Source organism: Acipenser ruthenus, chromosome 2, assembly GCF_902713425.1.
Source record: "Acipenser ruthenus chromosome 2, fAciRut3.2 maternal haplotype, whole genome shotgun sequence".
Classification (NCBI taxonomy): domain Eukaryota; kingdom Metazoa; phylum Chordata; class Actinopteri; order Acipenseriformes; family Acipenseridae; genus Acipenser; species Acipenser ruthenus.
The window spans coordinates 76,862,421-76,875,226 of record NC_081190.1 but is presented as its reverse complement, the minus strand read 5'-3'; the positions used below and the strand labels follow the sequence as shown (position 1 = coordinate 76,875,226).

At 38.1% G+C, this 12,806-nt stretch overlaps 1 long non-coding RNA gene across 1 annotated transcript in view; it reads left to right on the top strand.

Moving 5' to 3' along the window:
• The first annotated feature begins 3,261 nt into the window (after positions 1–3,261).
• The window catches only part of LOC131701762 (uncharacterized), a 30,098-nt gene continuing 20,553 nt past the window's right edge, over positions 3,262–12,806 (top strand). Inside the window, exons 1-2 of the long non-coding RNA XR_009308994.1 lie at positions 3,262–3,337; positions 3,545–3,589. This is a non-coding gene — a long non-coding RNA (uncharacterized LOC131701762). The remainder of the gene's footprint in view (positions 3,338–3,544; positions 3,590–12,806) is intronic.

The window sequence follows — 12,806 nt, the reverse complement described above, 5'->3', positions numbered from 1 at the left end:
CATCTAGTGTGTTGTGCGCACGCAAGCACGCTCACACACACACACACAAAGTAATTAATTATCTGGCCCGTGAGGAGAAAACTAGTTATTTGTTGAAGGCCAGCACGGTGCATCTTGTTGCAGTTTCAACACTCATGGTTTGTCTTTGTGGTGTAAAAACCTGTCCATATGCGGAAACTGCTCGTTCTGCATCCAGAGTTGGGTGGAATTGACCAAAAGCAGCGTGCAATTTTTGCCATGTTTGGGAATCTGATTTCAGACCTCACCCAGAAATCAACAATATTGACATTTCTGTCACTTTCAGCGGCATGGTGCTTGTAAGATTCAATTTCAGGGATTGCATCTAGTGGCAAAGATGTGACATCCAAGACTGACACCATGATAAATATAAGATCTATTAGTCATAGTTTTATTATTGTTGCAGACATTTCTGTGTAGTTGTCTATGGCTTCTACATGATAAAAGCTGGTGAAGAGTAATGTTTTTTACAGTCGGCAGTCAAATGCACGATTTCCATGAACCTTGGGATGCTGCAAGAGCAGACTGGATGCAGTTTTAGGACCCAGAAGCGGACTAAGGTGTTTACACAATGGAGGGAATTAAGCTCTTGCATACAGAATGAGAAATAGACCAACCGACTCTGACTAGCATGCCTGGAGGAAGGGCGATTAACGATGGCCTCTAATTCCCAGGGGCTTGCCGCTGGAAAACTAATTTGACTGTCAAGTTTTTTGTTTTTTTTTCCTTTACTCCATGCAAACTGGTCCACCAGATTTTTATCCAGAAGGAAGACTATGATATGCTGAAATGTTCTTGTTTCACTGCTTGAAATTACCGGCTTGACTAAAAGACAGTGGTTTTATCTGCGAAGGTACAGCAATGCCGCTCTAAAAGAAAAACTAGGGGTCAAGAATTGTATTGCAGATGAATTATTAAAGTTTCACTTTACACAAGATAATTACCTTTCAGCAATGTTGTTAGTTTCTGATTCTTCATGGAAAAATCTTCTCCCAAAGTTCTCCACATTGTACCCAGTTGTGTTCAATATATTTATGAACATTGTCAGGGAAAGCATTTGTTTTTAAATGTTTGGCTTCTTTCTGAAAATCCTGCACCTTTAAAAACATAAGAGAAACAATTGTTTTGATTCTTTAACAATTACAATAAAAGGAATTTATTCTAAAATTCCAGGGCTATGGTTTTGACAGACTTTTGATTACTGCACTCTGAACATATGTTTAGTAACTACTTTTAAATAATGTATTATTCAAATAAAAACTAAATATAAATCGCTCAAAAACCCAAGGATCATCGTCTTGGACTATCCAATGTTAATTTAGGTAAAGTAGTCCAAGACTAGTGCTAATCAGGTTTTGAAACCAGCTGTATATATGCAGTTTAAAAAAAAAAAAAAAAGAAAACTGTATCCTGTCAATATACTCTGACCTTAATAGTTTAAAAGCCTCTCAATTTGAAACTGTACTCATTCGGCTTAACTTTAAACAATTTAATTAATAAATTACTCCACTGTCAACAAGCAAATATAGTAGGATACAGGAAATAGTGCAGCATACTGCTTTAATAGTTACTTTATATGTGATAACTGTACTGGTAGAAATTTACAGAAGAACATCTCTTAAGTATTCATCTGTTCTTGATTCTATGCTCCTAATTTGCTGGCATGGTGTTTGCCAAAACACATTGATTGGGAATAATTTAACATGTGTAAACTTCCTTTACAGTAAATTCAACATATCAAGGAATTTACAAGAAGGCATCAACGGATTTCCTCTTAGGACAAATGCTGAGGTAGCTCTGGGGACCACCGTCCCCGCCCCGCGGCCGAGCCGCCTCCCGTCATTCTCACATGCCAACCGTCCCGCAGCGGCCCTTCAAATCCGTCGTGGTCCCGTCGAGGAGACGAGCGCGGCAGGTGAGGGCAGTGGGGTTCGGCAGTGGCCCTGGAATTTGGCTGTTCAATGTGTCCCGGGCCGCTCGGCGCTTCCTGCAGGACTCGGGGACAGCCGTTGCGTGCAGGCACGGCGGCTTCCCCGACCACAAGTCTCGCGCGGGCCCGATGGCTCGGGCTCAGTCACTGTCCCCTCAACCCCCCGGTCCGGGTACCTGTCACCTCCGTGCGGAAGGTCGAACGACTCAGTGGCTTCCCGCGCCCTCGGTGCAGGCGGTGAGTGTGGCGGGGCCAGGGAGTGTGTGTGCCTGCCCCGCTCTCTGTGGAGGCTGTGTGGTTCAGTGGTTAAAGAAAAGGGCTTGTAACCAGAAGGTCCCCGGTTCAAATCCCGGCTCAGCCACTGACTCATTGTGTGACCCTGAGCAAGTCACTTAACCTCCTTGTGCTCCGTCTTTCGGGTGAGACGTAATTGTAAGTGACTCTGCAGCTGATGTATAGTTCACACACCCGAGTCTCTGTAAGTCGCCTTGGATAAAGGCGTCTGCTAAATAAACAAATAATAATAATAATAATAATAATAAATCCCCTGTGGACCTGCCCCTCCGAGCTCCAAAAAGAACTACTAATAATACTGCAATATTAAGAATAATTTAAGCCCCTTAAACTTATTTTGTTTAGATTGGAAGAGGAGAGTAATGAATGCTAAATAAATTGATCAATTTCATTCAAAATTATTATATGCTCCTACTTGTATTTTTCGTGTTAAGCATTTAAAAATGAGCCTCTGGTTCAAATGATTTATTCCTGTCAGACAAAGAACATCTTTCTGTATAAAATATTATATTATAATTACAAAGGTAAGAATTGTAACAACATGAGGATGTAAAGGTATGTGTTCAAGTGATGTAGCAGGAGTGGCAAAAAGTAAACATCAGACTTTAAATGCAAAAAATGAGGGATTTATTTAGCCTCAGTTGAAATGAAGAGTAAACAAAATAAGGCAAATTCAAAAAACAAATCAAAATGAACAGTATACTTAAACTATACTTTTTGTTCTTATTTTGTAAAGACAGAAATTTTCAAAACACACTGCTACTCAAATCTCCCTGAAATGAGCTACTGCTAGTTATATATACAGTACCAATCTAGCCCCATAACTCCTCCCCTCGGCTAAACCATTCTAATAATCTGAAAATAAAGTTAAATTTAATTTATAATTCACATAAACTTATTTTAACTAAACAGTATTGTCACAGCACAATATCCATTTATCAATTCTCAAAATGAGAATCGCCATTTAATATGTTCCCCATAGACTTCCATTGCGCATACCCGCGCCTATATCAGGATGCATACTGTGCGTGCACGCTCCCTAAAATGGCTACCCTCTGCTGCTCCATACAGCACAGGTACACTCCACTGAAAATGGTACGTACTGTTTAGAGCCCTAACACAAGTGTACCATTAGTAATAAACAAAAGTAATATAACAATTAAATAACTCACTAGTATTTGGGTATATCCATTGTATAAAATATGTGCATCTATTCCACAGAATGAACACAAGCAAGCACCGCGTTCGTAAGAAAGAAAAAAAAACATTTTTAAACCAGACTTTTTTTCTCTCTTTTTACAGGCTTGGTTAACAACACAACAGCACCCCGGTACACAGGATAGCCAGGTAAGTTCTTTTCATGTTATTATTTTGTTACTGCAATGCTTTTCTTTGTTTAAATAATTATTTTACACAACCCCAGAGTTTGAGTCCTGGTGTTTATTTACTGTTAACTCAGTGATGGAGTTTATATTTGTTTCACTCTGTCACAGAGGATTAAACATCTAGCCACATTAGTTCTGTCTGTGCCCTTTTTTCCTTTTTTTTTTTTTTTTTTTTAAAAGGAAGCTTCATAAAAAAACGCCGTAACAGCTCTTTTGCATGTGAGTTTGAAAATGGAAGGAAAGAAAAATTGAGGGAAGATTAAACTATCCAAACAGGACTTCAACCTTGGTTACAAAAATCATAGGAGTGCATCTTCCTTATCATGCCAGGAAAGATTCATGGTACCTTTGTGCAATCAGCAGCCAGGCTCAGACAGCTATGCAATGGGAGTTTTATTTCCATCCCCAATACAACACTAAGGCTATGAACACACACATTGCAATTATTGTGACAAAAAAATAAAATTCTCTGTAGAGGGCCTTGTAAAATACCATAACAAAATAAACACGTCTAATATTTATTTCATTGTCTGGTACCTGAAAGCCAATTAGTCATTTTTTTAACCTTAAGAAAGCTGTATTGTTTCCCAACTATTATTATTATTATTATGTGTTTATTTAGCAGACGCCTTTATCCAAGGTGACTTACAGAGACTGTGTGACCTATGCATCAGCTGCAGAGTCACTTACAATTACATCTCACCCGAAAGACGGAACACGAGGAGGTTAAGTGACTTGCTCAAGGTCACACAATGAGTCAGTGGCTGAGGTGGGATTTGAACCGGGGACCTCCTGGTTATAAGCCCTTTTCTTTAACCACTGGACCACACAGCCTCACTTAACTGCCAGTCTTAAGTTCTTTTTAGCAGTTTTCAGGATTTTATCCTGAGGATTTTATCCTCCTTTATATTACTACAGTGCTATACAGCATAATAGGAATAATCCATGATTGTAGCTATGTATTTTCCTATTAAAGAAGTCCACACATTTGTTTTCACAGCAGATGTCAAGTTTGTCTGTTACATTTATACATACAATTTCAAAAATCACCGTTCAGTGAAGGTCTTTTATGGGCAAGCCAATCTACAAAGTACAGTTTCAATAGAAGATGAAATACATTTATATGTAATATATTTTTTCTATATTAAAATCCAACATCCATTCATATAAATCCCTTTGGCATTTTGAATGTAATTTTCTCTTGTCATTTAACAGCAACGACTGTTACTTCAGTGCTTTGTAATACATTTAATACATTTGACAAACTCCTGTGCTGCTAAGAAGTGATGGATTATCTTTTTTTTTTTGTGGAACTATACAGCAACCCCTGGAAGTGGTAATAACATTTTGTTACGAGTCAATCATTCTGGTGTAAATTTACACTACTATGCACAGCAAAATAGACCAGTAGCACTGGCCTACTGAACCATAGTTTAGCTATCTAAATATCTGTCACATCATTCTTGTGTTCTGTTGAAAGATTAGCACCCCTTCTGCAGCTTTTTTCATCTATCAGTTTTATGGAACTCAACAATTAGTAGCTGTAAGTGAACTTCAGAAGAGCAAAAAAAAAAAATTGAACTAGAATTTTAATATGAGTTGCATTGTTAGCACTGGTTTTAGGAGCAACACTGTAATGACTTAAGCAATGGTAAAACTGTCATCTTCAAGGCCACCCTCTTGTCATCGTGCAAGGGTATCTAGAATTGATGATGTTTGCAGCTGACAGATTTTGTATTTGTTAAAGCCTTCTACTGTGCCTATCGCATACTGTATATGGTTTCCACTGGAAAGGAAAAGCAATTCAAAGGGATTTTTTAATTAAACAAACTGCACGTATATATTTATCTGAAGATGCTCCATGATCCGTGGTGCATCTTTCTATATTTAAGCGATAATTTGTTTTTTACGTGTAATCAAAAGCAGTAGTGTTTCATGACTTATGCTGCAACTGTGCAATCTGATTGGTTATAAAGTTTGTGAGGGTGTATAATTAAGAAAGTAATTTGCTTTTAAGTGTAGTGTTTCAGGAGAAAAAAAAAACTGGAATGTTTCTTTTTAGAATTTTGAATGTTAACCTCCATGTTACTGCACTTAAACAAATTATCACTATTTTACAGAATTACTTCACATTTGTGTAGGTGAGTAATATCGGCAATTGAAGTGAATGGTTTTGCGAATGTCAATATAACCCATCCACAGGCACCTGTAGTGCTATAACTATTATATATCTCTTTATTGTTAAAATACTTTTTTTTTTAAATCTAGCTATATTTGTTTTCTATTCATGATCATCCATTAGTCCAGCGGTACTCAACTCTGGCCCTCGTGACCCAATCCAGTCCAGGTTTTTACTCCAAGCAGATTCTAATGTGGTTAATTGAAGCTGCTAAGAGGCAATTAACTCATTTAGGACCTGGTTGGAATAAAGACCAGGACTGGAATAGATCTCGATGGCCAGAGTTGAGCACCACTGCTTTAGTCCATTGTGATTTTCAATGAAATAAGAGAAAAAGTTGATGATGAAAATACTGTTAAGAAGTTGATTGTAATGTCAATGTTTTGAATAGATTTTGCAGTTGAAGTGAATTCTGAGAGGTGGCTCAGGTATAATTTTTTTTAAAGCATCTGTAAAAACTCAATATGGTACGGTTGATATCATACATTGGGTTTCTCTGTGATATGTCATGGAACACAACAGGAGAAACCTGCATTCTGATTGCCATAGATCCTCAGCAGCCTATAATATTGATAATAGAATGACAAGGGTCGTCCTCCTGTTCATTTCAATGGGCTAGGTGAGGTCATAGCCATGGCAATATCTCGCCTCATGCCGAGGCATGGTGATATCCCAAAACGTCAGGTAAATTGCATATAAAAATACACTCAGAATGCCATACAGAGGGGGCTCCCGAGTGGCGCATCCAGTAAAGGCATTCCACGTGGAGTGCAGGATGCGCCCTATAGTCTGGACGTCGCAAGTTCGAGTCCAGGCTATTCCTTTGCCGACTGAGGACGGGAACTTCCAGGGGGTGGTACTCAATTGGCCGCCCAGGTGGAGGGAGGGTTAGGTTGGCCAGGGTGTCCTCGGCTCACCACGTACCAGCGACCCCTGTAGTCTGGCCGGGCGCCTGCAGGCTTGCCTGTAAGCTGCCCAAGAGCTGCGTTGTCCTCCGACGCTGTAGCTCTTGGGTGGCTGCATGGTGAGTCCGCAGTGTGAAAAAAAGAAAAGCTGATGGCACATGCTTCAGAGGAAGAATTTTCTGAAATGTATTGTAATACTTGAAATGTATTTGCTTACGATTGTAAGTCGCCCTGGATAAGGGCGTCTGCTAAGAAATAAATAATAATAATAATAATAATAATGAGAAGCACATTTTCTTTCTGGGTTTTTTGCAGAGCATTAAATAGCAGCAGGCAGCCCCTGCTGGACTCAGATATGAAACCCTCTCAGCCACTAACCATTCCAGAGGGAAGTCTTGAGGTTTTAAATTATTAATTTGTTTTACACAATGTACTTTAAAAGGCCAGTAAACAAAACAATAAAAAGCATTTGAACTTAAAACTGGAATCCTCTGGAAAGTTACCAGCATATCCACCTCAATTTACATAGGATGGAATCTAGCTATAAGACATAACAGTACTGTATCTTGAGCAAAGGATTACAGAATATAACACAATAGTTTTATCTTGTAACAATTTTCAACAAATGATTCTTCCAAAATGCAATATTAAGATGATGTACAGTTTTATATAAGGACTTCAAGGTATAAGTGGGCTGCTACCACAATTTTTGATTTTTTTGGTATTTGACAAACAGTGGCAAAGCAAGTTCAAATGCAAATGTATACATTTAATAGTAAATAATTGGTGATTACTGTACTTTAGTAGTACATTGTTTTATGCACTGTAAAATAGTGCTGAATTTGAATGAACATGGAACCTAAAATCAAAGTAAAAATGTTTTTTAGTACACACTTTTTTTGTTCATAGACTATTACATAAACAAGGTCGTTTTCAGTAAATGGAGACAAGTTTATGTAAACTACAATATCAAACAATCTGTTTTTATTAGTGAGCAGATGGCAAGAACAGAATATGTTGGCACTTCTCAAGTTGATGGTTTGTACATCAATATGCAGGCACAGAAACATATTGGTAAATGTCACTGCATTTATTTATTTCCTTTTTCTGTAAAAAAAAAAAACACAGCCTCTGCAAATATAGGCTTACATGATACCTTCTACAATCAACTATTCATTCTTGTCAGAGTGAATAAGTTCATAATGACAGCCCATGAGAGGCTTAGCTTGCCTTGTGGGCATATACATAGAACATATTTGCATGTCAGTGTCTTCTGGTTGCCCTGTAGTTTAGCCTTTATTTGCACTCAGTGCTGATATGTCACAAGTGTGACTGACTAGCTTGCTGTAGACCTCAGTAGCATAAAGTTTAGGTCTGGCTATATTACAATGCACACTACTCAACCAACTGGTTTACACACTATTGTAAGGAATAGAATTAGGTGTTTTGGCTGCTAGCTTCCTAAGAAAAGAACATACAGTACAGAGGGGTAGCCTAGATTTTTTTTTAAAAAACAACCTGCTGAAATGCCTTATGTAGAACATTAAAAATGGTTCACGAGAAACAGTTCTCAATTTAGAGGTGGTAATAACAGAGTAACGACCGTTTGTAACTTCAAAGCAGTCCATTCCAGTGAAAGTTTTTTTCTGTTTGATAAAGCAACATTATTGAAGAGAATTGTGTGTTTTTATTTTTTATGTTGCTAAAATAAACAAGTTAAGACTAAACCTTTTAACATCAATACAAATACCACCACAGGACCCAAACTTTTTATTGCATATGGTAATTTGAGCTAACCATATCGGAATTACATGAAACACTACATTGTATCCCTAGTAGAAAATTAATTAACATTCCTTATGGGAGGTTTCTTCAAAATATATGGGATTGAAGCCATTTCCTTAGAGAATTATTTAACAAATACTACATAACAGCTTTAATGTTTCTTTACATGAATATTCTCACAAATACAACATATCTCTGCGCCTTCTGTTTTCCAATAATGTAAAGTATATAATCTGACACATGCTTTATATTTCCTTATATATCTAATATTCTCTTTGTTGTAGTGTTAGCTCTAGCAAGTAAAACATGATGCGCTATGTATTTTCACCTTCTAACAGATGAAAATAATGGATCCATCTTTTGCAGATAAACAATAAATCAAGCAGGTCCCTCTTACAAATGCACATTGAGGATTTTTTTTTTTATTTTAATTTTTTTATATAAATTAACCCATAGCAAGCACGGTGCCACATTTATTGAAATATTCATTAATCACAACACATAAAAGTGAAAAATAAAGCATTTGATATTGTTGTCTCCCAAGGAAACTTTAATACTGTAGCGGAGCCAGAGCGAGAGAGAGTGGAAGCGAGAACCACAACGAGCGAGAGCCGGGGGGGGGGGGGGGGGAGAAGTAGGCACAGGGCTACTGCCACAAAAAGCTTAAAGCTGTCTATTTTCATTTAATTACTCAGCGACTGGCTTGTGTGCATAGTCCATCTACTATATCCATTAAAATTACAACAACTACCGTCTGCAGAGCAAATGTAAACACAAAAACAGTAGTCCCAACAGTAGCCTTAAGTTAACACAAAGTATTAAAACAAGTTATACGTTAATAATATAGGGTAATATTAAACTACTGTCACATTTTAACTGGTAAAGTAAGATAAATTACAACAGTAAAGCTCTCCCTTGGACACAAACCCAAGTATTATATAAAGGCCAACATGCAGTGCCAGGTTTGCCGAATGTGAACTTCTCTGGATAACCCCATCCAGGATGAAAATAACTGTGAACGATGCCAGCTGGTCTCTTACCTTGAGACTAGGGTGACAGGCCTTGAGGTAAGGCTGGCTGGACTGCATAGCATGACAGAAGCAGAAGATTTTATAGAACAGTCTTTTAGAGAGGTGTGCACGCAAGTAGAGGAGGGGGGAGTGAACAACAGTCAATACCAGGTAGGGACTGGGTTACAGTGGGATGGAATGGAAAAAAAAGGAATGCACCCTCTGCCAAAACAAATCATTACCAGAGTTTGTTATAAAAGAGAAGGGAGCTAGCAGCACTGAAAATACACAAATTCCCAGGGCCTGATGGAATCTGTCCCAGAGTCCTCAGGGAAACTAAAAGAACAGACTTTTAAACCAATGTGTTAAATATTCAACAAATATATAAATAAAGGAGCCATCCCACTGGACTGGAAAATTGACCTATGTTTAAAAAGGGGGATAAATGTGACCCTGGGAACTACAGACCTATAAGTTTAATATCAATCATATGTAAAATCATGGAAACTATAATAAGGACCAAAATGGAGGAATATTTATATAGTAACAACATTATAGGAAACAGCCAACATGGATTTAGGTAGGTCTAGTTTAACTAATTTTACGAGATTTCTTTCAGGAGGTGTCTACTAGAGTGGACAAAGATAGTGTGTGACATAATCTACTTAGATTTTCAAAAAGCATTTGACGAAGTGCCGCACAAAAGTCTATACTTAAGGAATAAATGGTAAAGTAGCAGCATGGATTCATAACTGGTTACAAGATAGAAAGCATAGTTATCATTGGAGGCCAGGCATCAAACTAACATAACAAGTGGGGTACCACAGGGATCAGTATTGGGACCAGTGTTATTTCTAATCTTTATAAATGACTTGGACCAAGACATAATCAGTAAGCTATGCAAATTTGCAGATGAGGGGTAGCAAACTCCCAATCAGCAACTTTAATAATACAAAGAGATTTAGACAAGATTCAAGCTTGGGCTGACACATGGCAGATGAAATTGTATGTGAATAAATGTAAAGTCTTGCACGTAGGGTGCAGAAACATTCGAGGCAAGTACAACATGAATAGTAACGAAAAAGAGGAATCTATGTACAAAAAGGTCTTGGGGGTAGTAGTGGATGAATCTCTTAAGCCAACTAGACAGTGTTGAGAAGCTATAAATCTAGAGAAGTTATATTCAAATTGTACAATGCACGTAGAATACTGTGTACAGTTCTGGTCCCCATATCATAAGAAAGACATTGAGGCATTGGAAAGAGTACAGAGACCAATGCGATTATTTCCAGGATTGAAGGGTATGTTCATATGAAGATAGACTGAAAGAATTGAATCTGTATAACCCAGAAAGGAGGAGTTAGAGGCGACTTAATAGAGGTATTTAAACTTGTCAAGGAGTTTAACAAAGTAACTGCTGACAGTTGTTATTCACAGAACCAGTGGCCAAATGGCCTTTCCTCGTTCTAGAATTTATGTTCTTAATAAATCCTTTCCTTGGTACTTTTTAAAAATGTAAATTAAATAAATACTTTAGCTGAAAAAATAAAATTGTTCAAATGCCCCTCAAGGTTATATTTAGCCAGGGCTGTTGAGTATTAATTAATTTTAGTAATTACAATGGATTAAACAATACATTTAATGATGCATTATGCTGAAAATGGTGTCATGCTGCTTACTTCAATTATTCTATCGACTCAGTTTTAGCCTAACAACGGCAACCTGCCAAGAAAGTGAGCTAGGCAATAATGGGCTTTTACACCAATACTAATAATGATATTAAAATAGTTTTCTGTTTGCGGAGACATGCTTTGCACTGTTGCAAACAGAAAGACATTGTGGACCATATACAGTGCCTTGCAAAAGCATTCAGACCCCTGACCAATTCTCTCATATTACTGAATTACAAATGGTGCACTGAAATTTCGTTCTCTTTGATATTTTATTTTAAAACACTGAAACTCAATCAATTATTGTAAGGTGACATTGGTTTTATGTTGGGAAATATTTTTAAGAAAAATAAAAAACTGAAATATCTTGCTTGCATAAATATTCAACCCCTGTGCTGTGGAAGCTCCCAGTTTACACCGATGAAAGAAATTGCCCTAACGAGGACACAATTACCTTACCATTGGCCTCCACCTGTGAACCATTAAAGTTGCTGTCACATTTTCTGGATAAAAACCCCACTGTTGAAGGATCATTGGTCAGGCTGTGAATCTGAAGGAAAATGAAGACCAAAGAGCATTCTACAGAAGTTAGAGATAAAGTAATACAAATGCATAGATTAGGGAAAGGGTACAAAATAATATCCAAGTGTTTGGATATCCCAGTGAGCACAGTTGGATCAATAATCAGGAAGTGGAAGCTGCATCACACCACCCAGGCACTGCCAAGAAAAGGCCGTCCCTCAAAACTCAGCGCTCAAACAAGAAGGAGACTTGTGAGAGAAGCCACAGAGAGGCCAACAATCACTTTGAAGGAGCTACAGAGTTCAGTGGCTGGGAGTGGAGTAATGGTGCACCAGTCAACCATATCAAGAGCTCTGCATAACACTGGCCTGTATGGGAGGGTGGCAAGAAAGAAGCCGTTACTCAAAAAGTACCATCTGAAAGCACGTCTGGAGTTTGCCAGAAAGCGTGAGAGTGACCCAGCTGCGATGTGGGAAAAGGTTTTGTGGTCAGTTAAGACCAAGATAGAGCTTTTTGGCCAAAACTCAAAGCGCTATGTGTGGTGCAAACCTAACACTGCCCATGCCTCAAGACACACCATCCTTACAGTGAAGTATGGTAGTGGCAGCATCATGCTGTGGGGAAGCTTCTCATTAGCAGGGACTGGGCATCTTGTTAAAATTGAAGATAGAATGGATGGAGCAAAATACAGGGAAATACTGCAAGAGAACCTGCTTCAGTCCGCTAAAAAACTGAAGCTTGGGAGGAAATTTACCTTTCAGCAGGACAATGATCCCAAGCACAAGGCCAAAGCAACATTGGAGTGGCTCAAGAACAAAAAGGTGAATGTCCTACAGTGGCCCAGTCAAAGTTTTAGAATCTGTGGCACTATTTTTTGTTTTATCTGATGCCACCAGACTGTTAAACTAGATACACTAATGCATGCTGTACTCCACAGCACATGATTTAGACTCTCTAAGTAGGGGGTTAGAGGCTAAACAGCATTATCTCTATATACCACCACCCTGAAACTTGTGTATTATTACAGTTAGTAATTCACCCCTTGGAGTAAATATCATGTCAATTACATTTTGTAAGGCATCTCAAACACATTTGTAAATCTACAGCT